The following is a 26,757-nucleotide window of genomic DNA, read 5'->3' on the forward strand; positions in this document are numbered from 1 at the left end:
CCAAGCTGATGATGAAGGATGTGGTGAAGTATTGGGGAGTCCCACATAATATCATCAATGATCGGGATACTCGGTTCCTAGGACGATTCTGGACCGAGTTATTCAAACTGTTGGGATCCAAGTTATACTTCTCCATAAGCCTCCACCCCCAAACAGATGGCTAAACTGAGAGGATAAACTCGCTCTTAGAGCAATATCTCCGACACTACGTGAGTGCCAACCAACAAGATTGGGTGAAGCTGTTCGACATTGCTTAATTCTCCTACAACTTGCAGCGGAGCTCTGCATCCAACAAGAGCCCCTTCGAGATCATTACCGGACAACAACCGTCAACTCCTCACACCATGGCAATTGGGTATACTGGGAGTAGTCTGTCAGCCTACCACTTTACAAAGGAGTGGCACCAAAATGCAGATATTGTGCAGGCTTTCTTGGAGAAGGTGACAAAAAAGATGAAGAAGTGGGCAGACTTGGGAAGACGACTGTAAGAGTTTAAGGTTGGCGATTTGGCGTTGGTAAAGCTTCAACCAACATCACTCCAATTCTTTAGGAACAAAGTCTATAGAGGATTGGTGCGCAAGTATGAAGGACCCTTCCCAATTATCAATAGGGTAGGCAACGTCTCTTACAAGTTGCAGCTGCCAGCGTGGTTCAAAATTCACAATGTTCTTCATGCCAACAACCTAAAAGCCTACTACTTGGATCCACAAGATGCTTCCTGAAGTATTCCAACTCGGCTACCTCCCATCACAGCCTCCTACGAGAAGCGAGTTGAAACCATTCTGGTGGATCGCAAGATAAAGCTACCCAATGGAGCTGAGCAAACAGAGTACTTGGTGAAGTGGTGAAAGCTTCTCCGAACTAAAGCCAGTTGGGAGCCTGAAGATGCCCTATGACATGAAGAAACAATCATCAACAACTACAAACAAGCGTCGACGAGGGCGTCGATAGTTTAAGTGGGGGAGAATGTCACGAATGGTCGTCGTACACCCGCAACAACTCAGTTCAACGAATCATTCGTCACTCTCATCTATATATACAGCTACTTGGTAGCCTATTTTGCCTTGGTTTTAAGTCATTTTGCTTGTAAAAATGTAAGTTCGAATAAGTTACAACGCTACAAAGCGACCGCTCACCGAACCGAGTAAAACAGTCCCAAAACAACCCAAAACAGCTCCGTTTTTATGTGCTGCGGGCTGTTTTCTGTAGCCCGCCTCCACTCACCAAAATGTCAGCCATCTCAGCCCCTTTGAACCCCCTAAGTGGCATAGGGCTGGATGGGGCTTCGGTATAATGTCGGGCGTTGAACAACCTTTCGCAAGTTCGCACGTTGCCTTGATGGGAAATTGTTGTCGTGCCCGGCACCCGATGAGCAACTGTTTGTGGACTTGCAGTTGTTCGTTCAATACTCTAAAGTCTTTGTTTTCCCCCTCTCCCTCTTTTCTCTTATGCACGCAAGGTGCTCACTGAATTGCCTGTAAAGCTTTCCCTTTTCGCGAGACGTCGGGACTTATCCGTCACTCGTTCTTTCAAACTAATCAACTTTATCTTTTTACAAGTCCTTCGGGACCTGCGAGAGGTTGTAAGTGGGCTGATCTTTGCAGAGCAATATCGCAAGGGCGAAGCGCAACTTAGGCAATGCAAGCTAAATTCGCGTCTTTGCTGCAAGGGTGCCTCGCAACTTAGGCAACGTAAGCTAAGTTCGCGTCTTGGCCGCAAGGGTGCATCACGCCTTAGGCAATTCCAGCTAAGGCCATGATAGGAGGGGGAATCCGAAAGTGGATATAAGTCACAAAGACCAAACCACTCTAAATTCTGGTTTGCTTTTCAATTTGTGCAAGTTTCATTACTGCAAGCTACATTACTTTCTTATTGCCTTCTTTATACTCACATACGCTTTCAAGTTAAACTCCTTATGAAACGATTGTCGTTGGAATCAATTTTAATCGAAATATAGACTTTTGAAATCGTGAAAGTTTTCCACTGCACTAATTAGGCTCTTAGTGCCACTCTTGATCCTAACAATTGGTATCAGAGCAAGGTTTACTCTCGTTTGGTTTAAAACCCAAGAGAGATAGCATTTGCCGGCAACCAAAAGGGTCATTCAATTATACGTCTGCCCATGTACAATAGGACGGATTACACATATTGGAAGACTAGAATGAGGATCTTCCTAATTTCAATAGATTTTGAGCTTTGGAATATTGTCGAAAACGGTTTTCAAAAGTCTTCTCTTCTAATAAACGATTGGAATGAGTTGGAGAAGAAAACTCTCACTTTAAATGTCAAGGCGATGAATGTCTTATTTTGTGCATTAGATAAAAACGAGTTTAATCGAGTGTCAATTAGTGAAAAGACTTTTGATATTTGACACACACTCGAAGTGACTCATGAAGGCACTAGTAGAGTGAAGGAGTCGAAAATTAATCTTTTAGTACACACTTACAAATTATTTTGGATGAAATCGAGTGAGGCCATTGGAGACATGTACACCCGATTTATGGATATCATCAATGGTCTAAAAGGACTTGGTAAAGGTTTCTCGGATTTTGAATTCGTTAATAAAGTTTTAAGATCCCTTCCAAATAGTTGGGGCCCTAAAGTCACGGCCATTCAAGAGACTAAAGATTTAAATAATTTTCCTCTCGAATAACTAATTGGGTCACTAATGACCTATGAGATGACTTGTAAAGCTCATGAAGAGCTTGAAGACATCCTTCTAAAGAACAAAAAGGATATGACACTAAGAATCCAAGAAGATCACTTAAAAGAAAATTCAAGTGATGAGGACCTTGATGAAGACTTGGCACTCTTAACAAGGAAATTGAAAAAATTTATAAGAAGGAATAAATTTAAAAATGACACTAAAAATAAATTTGAACCCAAGAAAGATCAAGTAATATGCTACGAATGCAAGAAGCCGAGACACTACAAGAGCGAATGTCCCCAAGCCAAAAAGAGGACACCAAAGAAGAAGACTCTCAAAGCAACATGGGATGACTCAAATGAATCCGAAGAAAAGGAGCCTACCAACACCGAGCAAGTTGCTCACTATGCACTAATGACCATTAGAGATGAGGTGAGTAGTTCATTTGATGCAAATTTATCCTTTGATGAACTATTAAATACTTTTCGTGATTTGTTTGATGAATGCAAATTGATTAGTAAAAAATATACATTGTTAAAAAAGGAGCATGCATCTCTTGTTATTGATTTCAATAGATTAAAAGTTGAGCATAATGATAGTTTAGCTCTATGTACGAAATGTCATGAAGTAGAAACACTTAGAAAGGAAAATTTGCTACTAAAATAAACCTTAGAAAAATTTGAGGTTGGTAGTAAGTCCTTGAACATGATCCTTTCCAATAAGGGTCATGTTCATAAAAGAAGTGGAATTGGATTTATGAGTAGCTCTCACCAATGTCCAACCAATTTTGTTAAAGGCCTTGTCTTACATATTTCACCTCAAAACAAATGTAACTTTTGTTGCAAACTTGGACATGTAGCTTTGTTAGGATCGAGAGCACTAAGAGGGGGGGGGTGAATTAGTGCAGCGGAAATCTTTCAGCGATTAAAAACGAAAGCTGCGTTCGTTTGATAAAAACTATTTTGATGCAAAAGCCGATTCTAAGAATACTTATGATTAAGTGCAGTTTATGTCTAAACACAGTTTGCGTCTAAGCGCAGTTTACGTCTAAGCGCAGTTTGCGTCTAAGATCAGATTGCGTCTAAGCGCAGTGCAGTTTGCGTCTAAACGCAGTTTTACGTCTAAACACAGTTTTACGTCTAAACGTAGTTTTACGTCTAAACGCAGTTTGCGTCTAAACGCAGTTTTACGTCTAAACGTAGTTTTACGTCTAAACGCAGTTTGCGTCTAAACGTAATTTTACGTCTAAACGTAGTTTTACATTTAAAAGTAGTTTACGTCTAAAACATAGTTTTACGTCTAACCACAGTTTGTGCAGTTTACGTCTAAACGCAGTTTTAAAGGGATCTGAACTTAGAAACTTCGTTCGTAAAAGCGCAGAAGACAGTTTTGCAGAATCAAAACGTAAACGTAAACTGTAATGTATGAAAACACCGATTTATGTCTGAATGCAGATTCGGAAAGATCAGCACTTAGAAACTTGTTCGTAAAGGCGCAGAGAGCAGTAGCTATGTAGGAGGTTTGCAGTAATGATAAAGTGCTCAAAATAAACGCAAACCAGAGATTTAGAGTGGTTCGGTCAGTCTTGACCTACTCCACTTTTGGCTTCCTCCACCGACGAGGTCACCGACGTCAACTAGAGGCCTTCCTTTAATAGGCGAAGGCCAACTGCCCTTTTACAGATTCACTACTTTTGATGGGCTCAGGAGACAACCCTTACAGGACCTTTCTCTCCTCTCTTTACAACTCAAGACTTGAAGAACAGAAAGAGGAGAACTTTAGGACTTTTCACAAATTTGAGCTCTTAGAATCACAGAAAAGATCAAGAATTCGGTGTAGGTCTATATCTTTTCAATGTTGAATGGGTGGGGTATTTATAGGCCCCAACCCAATTCAAATTTGGAGCTCAAAACGATCAAATCCCGGAATTTCGGGATCAGGCGGTTGCACCTCCTGACTGGAGAGGTTGCACCGCCTGGCAGAGCTCGAAGACTGAGCCCAGGCGGTTGCACCTCTGTGTCAGGGGCGGTTGCACCTCCTGAGTCTGGCTTGGAGACTGAGCCCCAAGCGGTGCCACCTCTTGACTGAGGCGATTGCACCTCTCTGCCAGAGCTCGAAGATCGAGCTCAGGCGGTGCCACCTCTCTGTCAGGGAGGTTGCACCGCCCAGTCTAGCTCGAAGACTGAGCTCAGGCGGTGCCACCTCCTGGCTGGGGCGGTTGCACCGCCTAGTCTCGCTGGGAGGCTTAGCCCAGGTGGTGCCACCTCCTGGCCTAGGCGGTTGCACCTCCTGGTGCAATCAGGGTCCGAATGGTTAGCTCCATTCGACCCAATTTCAGTCTTTCAGGGGCCCAATTGCCCCAAGATTAAGCTAATGGGATCACCTCCCATTTTCCAACTTAATCAATGTGCTAAGTACGATTAGATCTAAGACAATTTCTGCAGCTTTGCTTCGGTGTGTCAATCGCTTCTTCCGGTGAGTTTCCGGCGAACTTCCGTCGATCATCCGATGAACCCTTGGTGATGCTCCTGCGGACTTCTGGCAAACTCCTGGACTTTGCGACGATCCACTTGGCGAGTTTCGACGAGCTTCGCTTGGCAAGCTTCTGGACTTCTCGGATCTGTTCTCGCAGAACCTCCGACGACCGTCCGAACTTCCATCGAACTCTCGAACTCCCAACGTGATCATGAACTTAACTCCGGCGCAACTCCTGCTGCATGTCTTACTTTCATCGTAGTTAATCCTGCACACTCAAAACAAAAACTTCGATCGAGACAATTAATCCTAAGCAATTAACCAAGTTGTCCGGCATGTCCTTGGTCCCTCGATGCTTCGTCCGATTCTTCGGCGCATCGTCCTTTCCTGCAGCCTATTGCCCAATCGGCCAGTTGACTTTGCAACTCCGATATCCTTGGCACAATACCCGCTCTTCTTGGCCCGATGCCCGAGTCCACGGCCCGAAGCCTTCTGTCGATACGTCGACCGATCCACCGGCCCGACGTCCAATCTTCTGACATGTTCCTCCGGCACAACATAATATTCCTGCTTTAATTGTCTCATCCTGATCAAAGCATCCTGCGTCACTTAAAACGCAGATTAAATCATAAACATATATCAAGTAGTTTCATCATCAAAATACGAGATTCAACAATCTCCCCCTTTTTGATGATGACAACCACTTGATGACGGAGTTAAACTTAACTCCCGGAGTTTAAACAAACTCCCCCTATCAATATGCCATATTGATAGAAACTCTTAGATTCAAAAATCTAAGTAGCATGTCATCATAAACGGAGTTAACCTTAACTCCCAGAGTTTAAAGAAACTCCCCCTATCAATATGCCATATTGATAGAAACTCTTGGATTCAAAAATCCAAGCAACATGTCATCATAAACTTATGCATAACATGTGATGTCATCAACATACTTCTCCCCTTTGTCATCAACAAAAAGGAGAAGTACCACAATCAAGTGTTTGTGATGTAAGTTTAACTCATTACATGAAAAACATAATATCTATTGTTACCATCATGCAAGTTTGCTATCATCAAATGGTAAGATATCAACATGTAAAATTGCGATTCAATTTCTTGATATCTTAACATGATATGACATTCATAGCACCTATTCATATGAATGCTGCTTTTGATATCTCATCATAATATGGCATTCATAACATCTATTCATATTCTTCAAATATGGCACTCATAGTGTCAATTTATATATTTCTCCCCCTTTGTCATCAACAACAAGGAGACCGATATAAGCAAATTTTAAATATAAGTGCGATGCCATAAGTTGGTTCATGTCATTTTCCAACAGTGAGTGATAGAATACCAATTATGCAAACATCTCGAGGAAAACATGACATGGAGATAGCTTTTATTGCTTCTACCTTTTTATTTGTTATCTTTTTACATGAAGGAGGAAAGCCATATATGAAGTTCAAATTGATAAGATATTAAAGCACACTTCATTTTTGCAAGGATTAAGATATGTAAGTGAGTCAAATCCTTGTATGTAAAAATATCTTCCTTTTATAAGAGGGAATCATCAAATATGTTTCTCGAAAAATATTTTTCATATGATAAGTGCATTTGCTAGATGATTCCATATGTCAAAAATCAATGATGTGAATTAAACTAGATATGACATATGCTTGTTAAGTTCGGAAGAGGATAATGTATCAAGAAAATCCAATTGTTAGGATCAAAAAAATCCGAAAATGAAATTTGACACTTTCATACATTCGGACAGGGTTTTACTAGAGATATTCAATTACAATCATGAAGGTAAAACATGCTTATTATCATGGAAATTTTTGTATTCAAGCACATAATTTCCAACATGCAATCATGGCAAGTAATTGTGTAAAATCATTATGGCAATCAAGTGATTTGATCATTTAATCAAAAAAAGTCCGAAAAATAATTTTAACAAGTTTAATCATTCGGACAGATTTTTGCCATAGTTTTTCAAATATAATCATGAAGATAAGGTATGCTCATCATCATGGTAGTATGATAGCAAGTTTACCATATTCAAGCTAGCAAAAAAATTTCTACATTTTAAGGCCCGCAAGCTAACAATTTTGAGATGTTCAATAAAGCAGCTCTTGCTTCTTGAAATATAAGTTTTGCTAGATGTGCAAGTTAACTTTTTGCTTCTTGAGATAGGCAAGATAGCATTCCTTGGTGATGTTCAATATAGCTAAGTTCTACATCATGCAAGCTAGTGAATTTTATAACATTTTAGAACATGCATAATCACCCAAGCATCATAAATTTTAATGATGTGCAAAATTACAAATTTTGCATGATTGCATTTGTGTGTCTTGAGATTTGCAAGATAGCACTTCTTGGTGATGTTCAAGATAGCAATTTCTTCTCTTTTGAGAAGTGCAATTTTTGCTTTCTTCTTGAATTGTGCAAGCTAGCTATCTCCCCTTTTGTCATTGTCAAAAAGAAGGGAAAAACCCTTTACATCAATTTTTAAATCATGACAAATGTTAGTATCAATCTCATTTGTGCATCATTATATTTTCAAATTAAAACATGTACATTTTCAAAACATATAAACTCATTATTATATGCATGATTCCAAATCATAAATATTTCAAATCATCATGGTATTAATTTGTCACATTGCATCCTACCATGCATGATCGAAACTTCTCATTTGCATACATCAATATAAATTCATGAATATCTCATGCATTCATATCATCACTTGAGGAATATTGAAAAGAAATAATTGGGTGATGTGATAAATATTTCATGAGTATAAAGAATTGCATAAAAATCATATCATGAATACAAGGAATACAAGTCACAATCATTCAAGAGAAAAATCATCATTCATTTTTAATTCATTCAATTTGATAAATCAAGATCATGATTTTGATAAAACTCATTTCAAATTTAAATCATCAAAATCATTTTTATGGCTCACAAAATTTATAACATAAATAGATTCATGATTTCATTGATAATATATTTTTCCCTTTTTAAGTGTTTCATTTTAAGTGGTCGATTTCATGTTAGCATGCCTTTTCATTTATGAAAACATGCATCAATTTTTTAAAGCCACTGTTATTATCATGAAAATCGATAATCAAGAATCATCATACATAATTTCAAAAATATATACTCATTAATCATAACTTCAAATTAAACATGATTTCATATACTCAAAATCGAGAAATAATAATGGAAATCAACATGATACACATTATTACTTCTTAACCACATATAGCATGATTTCATAAGGTATTTTTAATCAAAATCATTTTGTTTATCATAAACATGCAATTTTCATGATTATTTTCAAAATTACTAGAATGATAAGCATGATTCCTAATTGTTTGTATTTTCATTATAAAATTATTAAACATGCAATTTTCAAGAAAATTAAAAAGGAGAAATGCTTTATGAAAAGCATTATGTAATTTCAAAGTAAATTAAAGGCATTTTGATTACCTCAGCGTCGAAAGGCGTAAAGGCGTAGTTTGCCACTTCGCCTTTGTTGATTTTCTCCTCGTCTTCGGAGGAGCTCGATTCATCCCAGTTTTTGTTCTTCTTCTTGCGTTCAAAGCAAGTAGTTCTGTTCTTTTTACTTTTTAATTTTTGTTTCATTTGTAGTTTAAGTTCACCATCACTTGAGCTTATGCTCGAGTGGTCTTCAAATGTTCTATGTCCCAAATCCTTCCTATTCTTTAGAAGGTGGTTCTCAAGTTCTTCACGTGCATTGCACGTCATTTCATATGTGATCAATGAACCAATTAGTTCTTCAAGTGGAAATTGGTTCAAGTTTTTCGATTCTTGAATAGCAGTTACTTTTTAATCCCAAGTTTTAGAAAGTGAGCGCAAAACTTTGTTAACGAGTTCAAAATCCGAAAAGCTTTTACCAAGTGATTTTAAACCATTAACGACATTCGTAAAACGGGTGTACATGTCAACAACGGTTTCGCTTGGTTTCATATGAAAAAGCTCGAAATCATGCAGTAAAATATTAACTTTTGAGTCTTTGACTCTACTAGTTCCCTCGTGCGTGATTTCAAGAGTGCGCCAAATATCGAAAGCCGTTTCGCACAAAGAAACCCGATTGAACTCATTTTTGTCCAAAGCGCAAAATAAGGCATTCATAGCCTTTGCGTTTAAAGAAAAATACTTCTTCTCTAAATCCGACCATTCGTTCATCGGTTTAGAGGGAAGTTGAAAACCATTTTCAACAATATTCCATAAATCCAGATTTAGAGAAATCAAGAAAACTCTCATTCGAGTTTTCCAATAAGTGTAGTCCAATCCATTAAAGAACGGTGGACGAAAGACCGAAAAGCCCTCTTGAAGAGCCATTTCTCTCGGGTGTAAATCCGAAATGAGAAATACCACACTCTGATACCAATTGTTAGGATCGAGAGCACTAAGAGGGGGGGGGTGAATTAGTGCAGCGGAAATCTTTCAGCGATTAAAAATGAAAGCTGCGTTCGTTTGATAAAAACTATTTTGATGCAAAAGCCGATTCTAAGAATATTTATGATTAAGTGCAGTTTATGTCTAAACACAGTTTGCATCTAAGCGCAGTTTACGCAGTTTGCGTCTAAATGCAGTTTGCGTCTAAATGCAAATTGCGTCTAAGCGCAATTTGCGTCTAAGCGCAGTTTACGTCTAAGATCAGATTGCGTCTAAGCGCAGTGCAGTTTGCGTCTAAACGCAGTTTTACATCTAAACACAGTTTTACGTCTAAACGTAGTTTAACGTCTAAACGCAGTTTGCATCTAAACGCAGTTTTACGTCTAAACGTAGTTTTACGTCTAAACGCAGTTTGCGTCTAAACATAGTTTTACGTCTAAACGTAGTTTTACGTTTAAAAGTAGTTTACGTCTAAAACACAGTTTTACGTCTAAACACAGTTTGTGCAGTTTACGTCTAAACGCAGTTTTAAAGGGATCTGAACTTAGAAACTTCGTTCGTAAAAGCGCAGAAGACAGTTTTGCAGAATCAAAACGTAAACGTAAACTGTAATGTATGAAAACACCGATTTACGTCTGAATGCAGATTCGGAAAGATCAGCACTTAGAAACTTGTTCGTAAAGGCACAGAGAGCAGTAGCTATGTAGGAGGTTTGCAGTAATGATAAAGTGCTCAAAATAAACGCAAACCAGAGATTTAGAGTGGTTCGGTCAGTCTTGACCTACTCCACTTTTGGCTTCCTCCACCGACGAGGTCACCGACGTCAACTAGAGGCCTTCCTTCAATAGGCGAAGGCCAACTACCCTTTTACAGATTCACTACTTTTGATGGGCTCAGGAGACAACCCTTACAGGACCTTTCTCTCCTCTCTTTACAACTCAAGACTTGAAGAACAGAAAGAGGAGAACTTTAGGACTTTTCACAAATTTGAGCTCTTAGAATCACAGAAAAGATCAAGAATTCGGTGTAGGTCTGTATCTTTTCAATGTTGAATGGGTGGGGTATTTATAGGCCCCAACCCAATTCAAATTTGGAGCTCAAAACGATCAAATCCCGGAATTCCGGGATCAGGCGGTTGCACCTCCTGACTGGAGAGGTTGCACCGCCTAGCAAAGCTCAAAGTCTGAGCCCAGGCGGTTGCACCTCTGTGTCAGGGGTGGTTGCACCTCCTGAGTCTGGCTCGGAGACTGAGCCCCAAGCGGTTCCACCTCTTGACTGAGGCGGTTGCACCACTCTGCCAGAGCTCGAAGACCGAGCTCAGGCGGTACCACCTCTCTGTCAGGGAGGTTGCACTGCCCAGTCTAGCTCGAAGACTGAGCTCAAGCGGTGCCACCTCCTGGCTGGGGCGGTTGCACCGCCCAGTCTTGCTGGGAGGCTTAGCCCAGGCGGTGCCACCTCCTGGCCTAGGCGGTTGCACCTCCTGGTGCAATCAGGGTCCGAATGGTTAGCTCCATTCGGCCCAATTTCAGTCTTTTAGGGGCCCAATTGCCCCAAGATTAAGCTAATGGGATCACCTCCCATTTTCCAACTTAATCAACGTGCTAACTACGATTAGATCTAAGACAATTTCTACAGCTTTGCTTCGGTGCGTCAATCGCTTCTTCCGGCGAGTTTCCGGCGAACTTCCGTCGATCATCCGATGAACCCTCGGTGATGCTCCTGCGGACTTCCGGCAAACTCCTGGACTTTGCGACGATCCACTTGGCGAGTTCCGACGAGCTTCGCTTGGCAAGCTTCTGGACTTCTCGGATCTGTTCTCGCAGAACCTCCGACGACCGTCCGAACTTCCGTCGAACTCTCGAACTCCTAACGTGATCATGAACTTGACTCCGGCGCAACTCCTACTGCATGTCTTACTTTCATCGTAGTTAATCCTGCACACTCAAAACAAAAACTTCGATCGAGACAATTAATCCTAAGCAATTAACCAAGTTGTCCGGCATGTCCTTGGTCCCTCGATGCTTCGTCCGATTCTTCGGCGCATCGTCCTTTCCTGCATCCTATTGCCTAATCGGCCAGTTGACTCCGCAACTCCGATATCCTTGGCACAATACCCGCTCTTCTTGGCCCGATGCCCGAGTCCACGGCCCGAAGCCTTCTGTCGATACGTCGACCAATCCACCGGCCCGACGTCCAATCTTCTGACATGTTCCTCCGGCACAACATGATATTCCTGCTTTAATTGTCTCATCCTGATCAAAGCATCCTACGTCACTTAAAACGTAGATTAAATCATAAACATATATCAAGTAGTTTCATCATCAAAATACGAGATTCAACAAGCTTATCATTGTCCATTTAAGAAGTGTAGTCCACACAAATTGATTTGGGTTCCTAAAGGAACCGTAAAGAACTCCATGCAAAATGATAAGTTAAGTCGATTGGTTTTTGAGGCATCCAAGGTCAAATGGGTACCTAAAAATCATATCTTTTTGTAGAAAAATGCACCATCATAAGCTAGGAGCAAGAGATGATACTTTGATTTTGGATGCTCAAGGCTGACCAGAGATCCAAAATAACTCATAAAGCTCTCTAGCCAAAATAATAAAAAGGGGATCATAAGAATTAAAACTATCGGTTACAAAATGATATTTATAAGATCATGATGTAATAATTATTTGAAATCTTATGTGATAAACACTTGATCTTGATCTCTCAAACCTAAGAATTCATATGCAAAAGTTCCCTTTCTCACTTCTTCTGGATTTCTAAATTTCTGGGATACATTCCCTCAATTTTTTTTCCGGATCGAATTCTATCCACCAAGATCATGAGTTTGTTAAATTTTATTTTCATACTTTTCTTGATTCTTTGGATCACTCACTTAAATCATGATCTTATAGTGTGTGCAATAAGCCATATGCATTTTTCCATATGAGTTGTTATGATGCTTACGTACAAATTTTATATGGTAAATCATGAAATTACAGTATGCGTTTTTTTTTATATGAGTTCTATATAATGTTTAAGTATGGTATGCATTTTATATGATGAATCATTAACGTACAATCTTCAATATGAATCTTCTCCTCTTATGATGCGAATTTTACATGATGATATAAATAAGGTTGTGTGCTTCACAATAATAAAAATCTTACAAAATTGGAATCACCTATGATAGCAACATACACCAATGTGAGCAATGCTCGCTGCCTGTAGGCGGTGGCACCGCCCAGCTGGCGGTAGCGTCACCAGTTGTCATGAGTGGCAAGCGGTAGCACCGCCCAGCTAGCGGTGCCACCGCCCGCAACCTCTGTCGTATAAAAAAGCACTTAGGGCTAGCGGTAGAACCGACCCCAAGCCCTCCTACATTCCTCCAAACACCTCTAAACACCTCTCCACCCCTCATTCTCCTTGAACCTCCTCTTCTTCAAATTCAAGGATCAATCTCAACCTTTCAAGAAGATTACTGCAAGGGTAATTCTCAAACCTCTTCTCTCAATTTATTAATAGAACTTGCCTCTTATATGTAGTTCTTGGTATCATTTATGTGTGTAGTCTCATGGATTCTAGAAGATCCTCTAGGGACAAAGGGAAGAGGGGGTTAAATGAAAATTATGAATCCCTACTTTTCGATTCTAATCAACATGCCCTAAAATTTCCATCAATAGAGTCTAGACATGTTCATAAGGGTAAATATGTTGATTTAGACGAATTAATTGATTTGAAACCTATTAAATGGTTTGCTAATCTAGACATTCTCCCAATCCTTCAAATGAGTGAACCTATCTACCCTAGGCTTGTTAGACTATTTTACAACAATTTATATGTAGATGAAGATGAAAGGGTATCTACCTATCTATTAGGACATCATATACCCATTACGGATAGAACCATTTACAACATCATAAGAATTCCGATAAAAGAAAGAGAGTATTATTTTAGAGGACAATGGGATAATGAAATAGTTGGGACTACTTATGTTAATGCCTTAGGAATAATTTTTGACAATCCTAATTTAACGATTCTTCCAAAAAGCTACGAACATTTACTATCTTTAAGCACCAAAACACTTCATCACATCTTGATAAGTATAATCCTCCCTAAGCAATATCATCATGATGAAGTAAGTCAAATGGAACTAGGTACCATGTATTGAATTATGAAGGGACATAACAATTGTTTTGGTTACCTAATCCAACAAAACATGATTGAACTATCAAAAAAGGATATGATGCTTCCATATGGTGGCTTAATCATAAGACTACTCCATGCCTATGATATTGCTATTCCACCCGAAGAAGAAGTTATAAAACTAGATAGATTTAGTATCATAAATAGAAATCTACTTTGACGGATTATATGTACATTCAGAAATGGTATATGGACTAGACTGCCTAGAAAGACTAATCCTCTCCAACCTGAACCATAACCTGAAACACCAATTTTTAGGGGTAATCAATCTCCTTCAACTAGTCCCTTTGAGGAATCTCCTCCAATAGAGCAAGCACCTCCCTCATCTATCGATGACATTGGGACTCAGATGGATCATTTTGAACAACAACAAGATCGACTTGAACAACGCCAAGATCAAATATTAACTAAGTTACAACAGATTCACCGACAGTTTAATACTTTGTTTAGACATTTTAACTTACCACCACCTGAATGAGCAGTGAATGAATTCTCTCTATTATATTATGCTTACTTTTATGTTGTAATCTTATGTTGATTATCTTGCTGTTTGTAATCTTGAAATGCTGCTTACTTTGATGCAAAAATTTCATTGTGATCTCTTTTATGTTGTAATCTTATGTTGCCTATTCTGATGGTGAAATTCTGTGCTTACTTTGATGAATGTATCACTCTAAGAATTAGACTTGATAAATCTTTTAACTAAATAAATTCATTGATACATTCAACTTTTGGTATTTATAATCTGACGCGTTATTTGATGATCATTTACGAAGTTAGGAATCTTAATTTGTCCAAATGCATGAATTTAATGTATATCTTTTCCGGACTATCTTTTTGTATCTCATAAATGGAGCTTTCATGAACTTATTTCATTTTTATCTTCCTTGGTATCAGGTTTACTTCATACCCTTGCTTCATCACTTAATGATTTTTTATACACTCAATCACTCCATGGATTTCATTGACAAATGCATCTCTCACGGATTTATCTCTTGTGAATTTTTAATGAGAAATGGATTTGATGTGATGATCCTCTTATTACGAAGGTTTATTCATGGAATTTCTTTTATCCTTCATATAATGATTCTTTCATATGAATTATTTCTTAATGAAGGAAGAATTTTTATTTTTTTTATGAGATGAACACTTACAAGAGTGAGGAGTTGATTTCACATGAATATTGAAGCATGATTTAATAAAACTCTATTATCATTTTTGACTTGATTCAAATTATTTCACAAAGTTGGTTCTTAATAGATTTCCTCCTTACTTTCCTTTTTCATTCAAAGTTTTGATGATAAAAAAAGGGAGAAGTTGATGGAAGCTATCTCTTTAAATGTTTATAACCTTTAATGTGAGAACTTTTGAATGATATGATTGGTATCGTCAAATACAAATTGAAATGTGGCATGAATTTTTACCACACTTGAATTGTTGAATCGTTCTCCTTTTTATTGATGACAAAGGGGGAGAAATAATACCAAAATGTGGTAAATTGATGACAAATGCATGTAATGTATTTCATCATATATACTTGAAATGTTTGCTTGATAAATTTCCTTCATTATGATAAGATATCTAGAGCTTAACTTGCTATTTTACAATTAATATCTTGCCATAGAATGATTAATTGCTATCTTTGTTATCTTTCATATTTAAAATATCATACTTGAAAATGGATGTTATGCTTTGACATCATTTTGAGAATATTAGATCATGATAGGAACCATAATGTGTATGTTGATAAGTTTAATGTGTTAGGATCGAGAGAACTAAGAGGGGGGGGGGATGAATTAGTGCAGCGGAAATCTTACAGCGATTAAAAACCAAAAGCTACGTTCGTTCAATAAAAGCTATTATGATGCAAAAGCTAATTCTCAGTTTGTATCTAAGTGCAGTTTGCGTCTAAGCGCAGATTGCGTCTAAGCGCAGTTTGCGTCTAAACACAGTTTGCGTCTAAGCGCAGTTTGCGTCTAAGCGCAGTTTGCGTCTAAACACAGTTTGCGTCTAAGCGCAGTTTTGCGTCTAAGCGCAGTTTACGTCTAAACTCAGATTTACGTCTAAACGCAGTTTTACGTCTAAACGCAGATTTACGTCTAAACGCAGATTTACGTCTAAACTTTGAAACTCGTTTGTATACTCGCAGAAGGCAGTATGCAGTTGAAATCAAGACGTGAACGTGAACTGAGAACTGATGATTGTGAGAGGAAAGCCGATTTACGTCTAAATGCAGTTTTACGTCTAAATGTTGAAACTCGTTCGTAAAATTGTAGAGGACAGTTTGCAGTTATCAATAGGATCAAAATGTAAGTGTAAACTGCAAAGAAACTCTTTCGTAAAAGCACGGAAGACAGTTCTGCAGAATCAAACGTAAACGTAAACTGTAATGTACGAAAATACGAATTTACGTCTGAATGCAGATTCGGAAGAACAGCACTTAGAACTTGTTCGTGAGAGCGCAGAGAGCAGTAGTAATGGAGGAGGTTTGCAGTAATGATAAAGTGCTCAAAAATAAACGCAAACCAGAGATTTAGAGTGGTTCGGTCAGCCTTGACCTACTCCACTTTTGGCTTCCTCCACCGACGAGGTTGCCGACGTCAACTAGGGGCCTTCCTTCAATAGGCGAAGGCCAAACTTCCATTTTACAGTTTCTCTCCTTTTGACAGGCTCAGGAGACAACCTTTACAGACCTTTCTCTCCTCACTTTACAACTGAAAACTTGAAGAACAGAAGGAGGAGACTTAAAGGCTTTACAACACTTTTGAGCTCTTAGAATCACAAAAAAGATCAAGATTTCGGTGTAGGTCTGTATCTTTTCAGTGCTGAATGGGTGGGGTATTTATAGGCCCCAACCCAATTCAAATTTCGAGCTCAAAACGATCAAATCCCGGAATTCCGGGATCAGGCGGTTGCACCTCTTGACTGGAGAGGTGGCACCGCCTGGCAGAGCTCGAAGTCTGAGCTCAGGCGGTTGCACCTCTCGACTGGAGAGGTGGCACCGCCTGGCAGAGCTCGAAGACTGAGCTCGGACGGTTCCACCTTCTCTGTCAGGGGTGGTTGCACCTTCCTGCCAGAGCTCGAAGACCGAGCTCAGGCGGTGCATCTCCTGACCAGAGAAGTTTCTCTTCTCTGCCAGAGGTGGTTGCACCTCTCTGCCAGAGGTGGTTGCACCACTCTGCCAGAGCTCGAAGACCGAGCTCAGGCGGTGCATCTCCTGTCCAGAGAGGTTGCAGCTCTCTGCTAGAGCTCGAAGACCGAGCTCGGTGGTTGCATCGCCTGCCAGAGCTCGGAACTTGAGCTCTGGCGGTGCTACCTCTCGACAGAGGAGGTTGCACCACCCAGTCTCGCTTGGAGACTGAGCCCTGGGCGGTTACACCTCTTGGCTGGGGCGGTTGCACCGCCCAGTCTTGCTGGGAGACTTAGCCTGGGCGGTGGCACCTCCCTGCCTGGGCGGTTGCACCTCCCACAGCTTCTTGGGTTCGAATGGGTTGAACCATTCGACCCAACTTGAGTTCTTCAGGGGCCCAATTGCCCCAGGATTAAGCTAATGGGATCACCTCCCATTTCTAACTTAATCACCGTGCTAACTACGATTAAATCTAAGACAATTTCTGCAGCTTTGCTTCGGTACGTCAATCGCTTCTTCCGGCGAGTTTCCGGCGAACTTCCGTCGATCATCCGATGAACCCTCGGTGATGCTTCTGCGGACTTCCGGCAAACTCCTGGACTTTGCGACGATCCACTTGGCGAGTTCCGACGAGCTTCGCTTGGCAAGCTTCTGGACTTCTCGGATCTGTTCTCGCAGAACCTCCGACGACCGTCCGTACTTCCGTCGAACTCTCGAACTCCCAACGTGATCATGAACTTGACTCCGGCGCAACTCCTGCTGCTTGTCTATCTTTCATCGTAGTTAATCCTGCACACTTAAAACAAAACTTCGATCGAGACAATTAATCCTAAGCAATTAACCAAGTTGTCCGGCATGTCATTGGTCCCTCGACGCTTCGTCTGATTCTTCGGCGCATCGTCCTCTCCTGTGGCCTATTGCCCAATCGGCCAGTTGACTCCGCAACTCCGATATCCTTGGCACAATACCCGCTCTACTTGGCCCGATGCCCGAGTCCACGGCCCGAAGCCTTCTGTCGATACGTCGACCGATCCACCGGCCCGACGTCCAATCTTCTGACATGTTCCTCCGGCACAACATGATTTTCCTGCTTTAATTGTCTCATCCTGATCAAAGCATCCTGCGTCACTCAAAACGCAGATTAAATCATAAACATATATCAAGTAGTTTCATCATCAAAATACGAGATTCAACAATCTCCCCCTTTTTGATGATGATAACCACTTGATGACGGAGTTAAACTTAACTCCCGGAGTTTAAACAAACTCCCCCTATCAATATGCCATATTGATAGAACCTTGAATTCAACCTGAATTCAAGTCATTGCAATATTCATCATGAATACTTGCAACACGTCAACATGAACATATGCATAAACTTATGCATCACATGTCATGTCATCAACATACTTCTCCCCCTTTGTCATCAACAAAAAGGAGAAGTACCACAATCAAGTGTTTGTGATATTGGTTCAATTCATTGCATGAAAAACATAGTATCAAGTTTTATTATAATGCAATCTTTGGAGCTAGAAGATTTAGCAAGTATTTCATCATGCTTAGAACATTCATGCTATCAAGTTTTAGATATGCAAGTTTTATAGCATATAAGATAGCAAGTTCTACATCATGTAAGCTAGCAAATTAGAGATGTTCAAGAAGGCAACTCTTGCTTCTTGAAAATTTTGCTCACTTTGCTAGATGCGCAAGTTAGCATTTTTGCCTCTTTTGAGATAGCAACTTTTTGCTTCTCTTTAGACCAACAAGCTAGCAATTTTTACGATATACAAGTTTCACAATATATAAGCTAGCAAAAATTTCGAAAGCAAATACAAGATAGCTTTCTTGTGTAAGCTCATGATTCTTGCTTCCTATTGCAATGTGCAAATTGCAAGTTTTGCTTCAACTAAGATATTCAAGATAGTGATGTTCAAGAAGACAATTTTTCTTCTTGAAATGAGCAAGTTAGCAATCTTTGCTACTTAAGATAGGCAAGCAAGCAGTCAAGTTTTTGCATCTTCTTGACTTGTACAAGCTAGCTATCTCCCCCTTTGTCATTGTAAAAAAGGAAGAGAGAATACAGTTTTGTACTTCTTTTTTCCTTTTACAACGATTTCAAAATCATGACAAAGGATGAATAATCAAGTTATGAATGTCAAGACAATTTTTCATCATGAATATTTTATCATTGCATGCATCATTATCATAAGTTGAAGTATTACATGCATGATATCATATCACCATTCATAATTACATTAATGTTTCAATATAGCAATTTCTTCTCAAAATGTGTAACTTGGCACTCATAGCATTTTAGATCATGATTTACATCATATGCAATACATCACATCATAATTAGAAAACAAGTATTGCATGCATAATTGCACATCATAAATGTTTCATATCATGATGGTATCAATTTTGTCAAATTATATCCTACCATGCATGATCAAAACTTCTCCCCATTTTATCATTGAAAACAAGAAGAAAGTAGGGGGTAGAGCATAAAAGTATTAAATATTTTAATCATTTCAAGGCATCATAGATCAAGTTATGATTCGTGATTCATCATAAAGCAAGTTAGTTTTCAATCATCACATAAGGCATTTAAGGAATTTTTGAAACATAGGAGAATGATTAATTTAAGCATACAATGTTTCAATCCAATTCAAGTCATGAATATCAATGCTTTCATATTGTGAGTATCAATTCATGAATACCACAGGATATTATTTGTGACTTCAATTTTGCAAGATCAAGATTATGATTCAAATCAAATCATTAACTTGAAATTCATAATCAAGTCATTAAAATTAATTTCGAGATTCACAAAATATCATGAAATCATTAATCTCGATCAGATGGGAAGAGCATTTTCTTTTTAAGTGATTCTTTTAACGCATCATAAAAAAAAACTCATTCATAATTCAAGTGATTTACAAGATATCATAAATGAATTTATCACTTGTATTTCATCAAAATCGAGAACTCTAGAGATAGAAAATGATTGAAGCATTTAACATGATTGATGCATGATTCATATTTAAAGTGTATCTTATATCGTAAATACGAATCAAGCATTTGTCAAATCTGAAATCATCCTCAAAATTACATTCAATAAATTCATGTATGACAAGCATAGATTTATTGAAAAATCAATAAGATAGAGGATTACATTTCAAGTGTTCATCAATTGTAGCATTTCATCATGTGGTAAGATATCAATGCGTAAAACTGTGAAGCAAGATTTTGTTTGATATCTTGATACAGGGCATATAGCAATGATAGCAATCATATATTTCTTGGTGATGCAAGCATGGGATAATCATAGCATAGTGTTTATAGCATCAATTCATATATTTCTCCCCTTTTTTAAGTGTTTCATCTTAAGTGATCGATTTCATGTTAGCATGCCTTTTCATTTATGTCAAATGAAAACATGCATCAACGTTTAGGATCGTAAAATGAATTTCATCATAAAACCATCAATCACAAAAATCATCATGTATATCTCATGCATGAAATTGTCAATCGAAATATTTAATTTCATCATTATGCATTTCTTCAAATCAAACATGATCTTTAATCAAAATCGAGAAATAACAATGGAAATTAACGTAATGCACATTATTACTTCTTAACCATGATTTCATATTTTCAATCAAGATCATTTTATTTGTTTATCATAAAATATGCAATATTATCATTTTTGAAATTACTTAGTATGATCATAATAATTTTTTTTTTTTTTTTAACATGTAATTTTTAAGAAAATTAATTCTAAACTAAAAGAGAAAGATACATCATGAAAGCATCAAGTAATTTCAAAATAAATTAGGGGGATTTCGATTACCTCATCATTGTAGGCTGTTAAGGCGTAGTTTGCCGCCTTGCTTTTGTTGACTTTCTCTTCTTCGGAGGAGCTCGATTCATCCCAGTTTTTGTTCTTCTTCTTGCGTTTAAAGCAAGTAGTTTGATTCTTTTTGCTTTTTAATTTTCGTTTCATTTGTAGTTTAAGTTCACCATCACTTGAGCTTATGCTCGAGTGGTCTTCAAATGTTCTATGTCCCAAATCCTTCCTGTTCTTTGGAAGGTGGTTCTCAAGTTCTTCACGTGCATTGCACGTCATTTCATATGTGATCAATGAACCAATTAGTTCTTCAAGTGGAAATTGGTTCAGGTTTTTCGATTCTTGAATAGCAGTTACTTTTGAATCCCAAGTTTTAGAAAGTGAGCGCAAAACTTTGTTAACGAGTTCAAAATCCGAAAAGCTTTTACCAAGTGAATTTAAACCATTGACGACATCCGTAAAACGGGTGTACATGTCAACAATGGTTTCGCTTGGTTTCATATGAAAAAGCTCGAAATCATGCAGTAAAATATTAACTTTCGAGTCTTTGACTCTACTAGTTCCCTCATGCGTGATTTCAAGAGTGCGCCAAATATCGAAAGCCGTTTCGCACAAAGAAACCCAATTGAACTCATTTTTGTCCAAAGCGCAAAATAAGGCATTCATAGCCTTTGCGTTTAAAGAAAAATACTTCTTCTCTAAATCCGACCATTCGTTCGTCGGTTTAGAGGGAAGTTGAAAACCATTTTCAACGATATTCCATAAATCCAGATTTAGAGAAATCAAGAAAACTCTCATTCGAGTTTTCCAGTAAGTGTAGTCCAATCCGTTAAAGAACGGTGGACGAAAGACCGAAAAGCCCTCTTGAAGAGCCATTTCTCTCGGGTGTAAATCCGAAATGAGAGATACCCCGCTCTGATACCAATTGTTAGGATCGAGAGCACTAAGAGGGGGGGGGGGTGAATTAGTGCAGCGGAAATCTTACAGCGATTAAAAACCAAAAGCTGCGTTCGTTCAATAAAAGCTATTATGATGCAAAAGCTAATTCTCAGTTTGTATCTAAGTGCAGTTTGCGTCTAAGCGCAGATTGCGTCTAAGCGCAGTTTGCGTCTAAACACAGTTTGCGTCTAAGCGCAGTTTGCGTCTAAGCGCAGTTTGCATCTAAACACAGTTTGCGTCTAAGCGCAGTTTTGCGTCTAAGCGCAGTTTACGTCTAAACTCAGATTTACGTCTAAACGCAGTTTTACGTCTAAACGCAGATTTACGTCTAAACTTTGAAACTCGTTTGTATACTCGCAGAAGGCAGTATGCAGTTGAAATCAAGACGTGAACGTGAACTGAGAACTGATGATTGTGAGAGGAAAGCCGATTTACGTCTAAATGCAGTTTTACGTCTAAATGTTGAAACTCGTTCGTAAAATTGTAGAGGACAGTTTGCAGTTATCAATAGGATCAAAATGTAAGTGTAAACTGCAAAGAAACTCTTTCGTAAAAGCACGGAAGACAGTTCTGCAGAATCAAACGTAAACGTAAACTGTAATGTACGAAAATACGAATTTACGTCTGAATGCAGATTCGGAAGAACAGCACTTAGAACTTGTTCGTGAGAGCGCAGAGAGCAGTAGTAATGGAGGAGGTTTGCAGTAATGATAAAGTGCTCAAAAATAAACGCAAACCAGAGATTTAGAGTGGTTCGGTCAGCCTTGACCTACTCCACTTTTGGCTTCCTCCACCGACGAGGTTGCCGACGTCAACTAGGGGCCTTCCTTCAATAGGCGAAGGCCAAACTTCCCTTTTACAGTTTCTCTCCTTTTGACAGGCTCAGGAGACAACCTTTACAGACCTTTCTCTCCTCACTTTACAACTGAAAACTTGAATAACAGAAGGAGGAGACTTAAAGGCTTTACAACACTTTTGAGCTCTTAGAATCACAGAAAAGATCAAGATTTCGGTGTAGGTCTGTATCTTTTCAGTGCTGAATGGGTGGGGTATTTATAGGCCCCAACCCAATTCAAATTTCAAGCTCAAAACGATCAAATCCCGGAATTCCGGGATCAGGTGGTTGCACCTCTTGACTGGAGAGGTGGCACCGCCTGGCAGAGCTCGAAGTCTGAGCTCAAGCGGTTGCACCTCTCGACTGGAGAGGTGGCACCGCCTGGCAGAGCTCGAAGACTGAGCTCGGACGGTTCCACCTTCTCTGTCAGGGGTGGTTGCACCTTCCTGCCAGAGCTCGAAGACCGAGCTCAGGCGGTGCATCTCCTGACCAGAGAAGTTTCTCTTCTCTGCCAGAGGTGGTTGCACCTCTCTGCTAGAGGTGGTTGCACCTCTCTGCCAAAGGTGGTTGCACCACTCTGCCAGAGCTCGAAGACCGAGCTCAGGCGGTGCATCTCCTGTCCAGAGAGGTTGCAGCTCTCTGCTAGAGCTCGAAGACCGAGCTCGGTGGTTGCATCGCCTGCCAGAGCTCGGAACTTGAGCTCTGGCGGTGCTACCTCTCGACAGAGGAGGTTGCACCGCCCAGTCTCGCTTGGAGACTGAGCCCTGGGCGGTTGCACCTCTTGGCTGGGGCGGTTGCACCGCCCAGTCTCGCTGGGAGACTTAGCCTGGGCGGTGGCACCTCCCTGCCTGGGCGGTTGCACCTCCCACAGCTTCTTGGGTTCGAATGGGTTGAACCATTCGACCCAACTTGAGTTCTTCAGGGGCCCAATTGCCCCAGGATTAAGCTAATGGGATCACCTCCCATTTCTAACTTAATCACCGTGCTAACTACGATTAAATCTAAGACAATTTCTGCAGCTTTGCTTCGGTACGTCAATCGCTTCTTCCGGCGAGTTTCCGGCGAACTTCCGTCGATCATCCGATGAACCCTCGGTGATGCTTCTGCGGACTTCCGGCAAACTCCTGGACTTTGCGACGATCCACTTGGCGAGTTCCGACGAGCTTCGCTTGGCAAGCTTCTGGACTTCTCGGATCTGTTCTCGCAGAACCTCCGACGACCGTCCGTACTTCCGTCGAACTCTCGAACTCCCAACGTGATCATGAACTTGACTCCGGCGCAACTCCTGCTGCTTGTCTATCTTTCATCGTAGTTAATCCTGCACACTTAAAACAAAACTTCGATCGAGACAATTAATCCTAAGCAATTAACCAAGTTGTCCGGCATGTCATTGGTCCCTCGACGCTTCGTATGATTCTTCGGCGCATCGTCCTCTCCTGCGGCCTATTGCCCAATCGGCCAGTTGACTCCGCAACTCCGATATCCTTGGCACAATACCCGCTCTACTTGGCCCGATGCCCGAGTCCACGGCCCGAAGCCTTCTGTCGATACGTCGACCGATCCACCGGCCCGACGTCCAATCTTCTGACATGTTCCTCCGGCACAACATGATTTTCCTGCTTTAATTGTCTCATCCTAATCAAAGCATCCTGCATCACTCAAAACGCAGATTAAATCATAAACATATATCAAGTAGTTTCATCATCAAAATACGAGATTCAACATAATGAACTTATCTTACCAGTTTGTTTCTTGAATTCAAAGGCCTTGAATTCAAGAATATCTTTTCTCTAGTATGGCATATAGATAGGGGGAGTTAAGGTTAACTCCGTCATCAATTGATTGTCATCATAAAAAATTATTGAATCTCGAATTTTAATGATGAAGTCAATTGTAAATCGTTTGATCTAATCTATATGTTGAGAAAAGTGTACAAAATTAACTACGATAGCAGTAAGGTATAAAGTAGGTGTTGTGGTGGAGTCAAGATCGAGATCATGTTGGGAGTTCGAGAGTTCGTCGGAAGTTCAGACGTTTATCAGAAGTTCTACCAGAACCAACTGAGAAGTCTAGGAGCTTGCCAAAGAAGCTCATCGAAACTTGCCAAGAAGATCATCATAAAGTCCAGAAGCTTGTTGGGAGTCCGCCGGAGCATTGCCGAGAGTTCATCGGATATTCACCGGAAGAATGCCGGAAGCTAGCCGAAAGAGCAATTGACGCACTGGAACGAGAAGTGTTGTGATCATGTCTTAATTATCGTAGTTAGAGCATAACTTAAGTTAGGATTTGGAGGTAATCTCACTAACTTAATTAGGGGTCAACTAGGCTCTTAATAGGGCTGATTTGGGTCGAATTGAATAGCCCAATCAGCCCTTGAAAATATGGCCGGCGGTGGCACCGCCCAGAAGACCCAATCTCCCAGGTGGTTTAGGCGGTGGTATCGCCAGCAGTTATTACTGCCAGCGATGGTACCGCCTCTGTCAGGCGATGGTACCACCAGAGCTCGGTCTCCAAGCTCTATCAGGTGATGGTACCACCCAGAATGGGTAGTGGTACCGCCCAGTGTCAAACTGTAGACAGTAGTATCGCCCAATAATGGTGGTGGTACCGCCAGAACCTCGAAAATCTAGGATGAGACACTTTTTTGCTCCATTTTTGAAGCCATTGGGGCCTATAAAAATCCTATCCTTTTCTGCATGAAAGGGCACGAAAGCATTGAGATAATCTTGAGTTGTTGGGGTGTAAAAGTATTGTAAACAAGTGCTAGAGTTCTCCTCCACCATTTCTAAGTTTTGAGATTATTCAAGAGAGGTGTGAGACTTATAAGGGTCCTCTCCTAAACCCGTGAAAAGAAGAAAGCGTTGTAAGAGGTGGTTAGTCTTCGCCTATTGAAGGAAAGCCTTTAGTAGACATTGGTGACCTCGATGGAGGAGGAATCTGAAAGTGGATATAGGTCACAAAGATCGAACCACTCTAAATTCTGGTTTGCTTTTCAATTTGTGCAAGTTTCATTACTGCAAGCTACATTACCTTCTTGTTGATGGGGATATAAAGAGGAATAACCTTTGTATATGAACAAATACTAGAATACCATAATACGCAGCGGAATTAAATAGAAGCATAATCAAACAGAACACCAAGATATACGTGGAAAACCCTTTCAATGTGAAGGGTAAAAACCACAGGGCAAACTAGAGATAATCCACTATGAGAATAATGAATATACAAATCTCAATCTCTTGCCCTAAACCCTAGCAACAACCACAAGAGAATAACTGGGATACAAGGATCACGTCACTGCCCACAATATCTAAAACCTCCCCAAGTAATCACAGCAAGAGTCTACTGTAGATTTGATCTAACCTGAGATGAGAACACTGCTAGATGATTGAGAACAGTCTCTCTGTGTTGTCCTTGTCTTCTTCCCTTTCTTTCTCTTCCTTTTCTGCCTTGTTCTCCTTCTTCTCTTTGGAATCCCATGGCCCACAAGATCTACCTCGTTGTTGCCTTTTTATAGCCTTTTTCTGCTTCTAAAACGCAGCCACCACACCCCCCTAATCTTAATTAGGGTTAGGTTAAGAGGGGGTGTGGGCTGTGGGCTGCCCTAGCCCACATGGGCTGAATATGGGCTATCAGCCCAACAACCTCCCCCTTCAGCCCATAAGGGAGGTTGTCCCATGACTCCTCAATGTGAAGCCATGCTGACCAGCTGTCGGCATATCTCCTGTCTTTCTTTTGGTAAGGTCTTCGTCAACATGTCTGCTCCGTTGTCATCTGTATGAATTTTCTGAAGCTGCAACTACTTCTCTTCAAATACATTTCGAATCCAGTGGTATCTGACATCTATATGCTTTGATTTGGAATGAAACATTGGGTTCTTACACAAATGGATGGCACTCTGGCTGTCACAATGCACCACATAATTTTCTTGTTTCAGCCCCAATTCTTGTAAGAATTCTTTCATCCATAACATTTCTTTGTATACCTCTGTAGCAGCAATATATTCTGTTTCTGTGGTAGAGAGAGCAATACACCTTTGCAACTTGGATTTCCATGACACAGCTCCCCCTACAAAAGTAAGTACATAACCTGAAGTAGACTTTCTCATATCTATACCTCTTGCCATATCTGCATCTGTGTAACCTGTCAACACATGTGGTCCACCTCCAAAGCTTAAACAAACCTTAGAGCTCCCTCTAAGATATCTAAAAATCCACTTCACTGCTGCCAAGTGCTCTTTGCCTGGATTTG

The sequence above is a fragment of the Musa acuminata genome, chromosome BXJ3-10 (assembly GCF_036884655.1).
Source record: "Musa acuminata AAA Group cultivar baxijiao chromosome BXJ3-10, Cavendish_Baxijiao_AAA, whole genome shotgun sequence".
Lineage (NCBI taxonomy): Eukaryota > Viridiplantae > Streptophyta > Magnoliopsida > Zingiberales > Musaceae > Musa > Musa acuminata.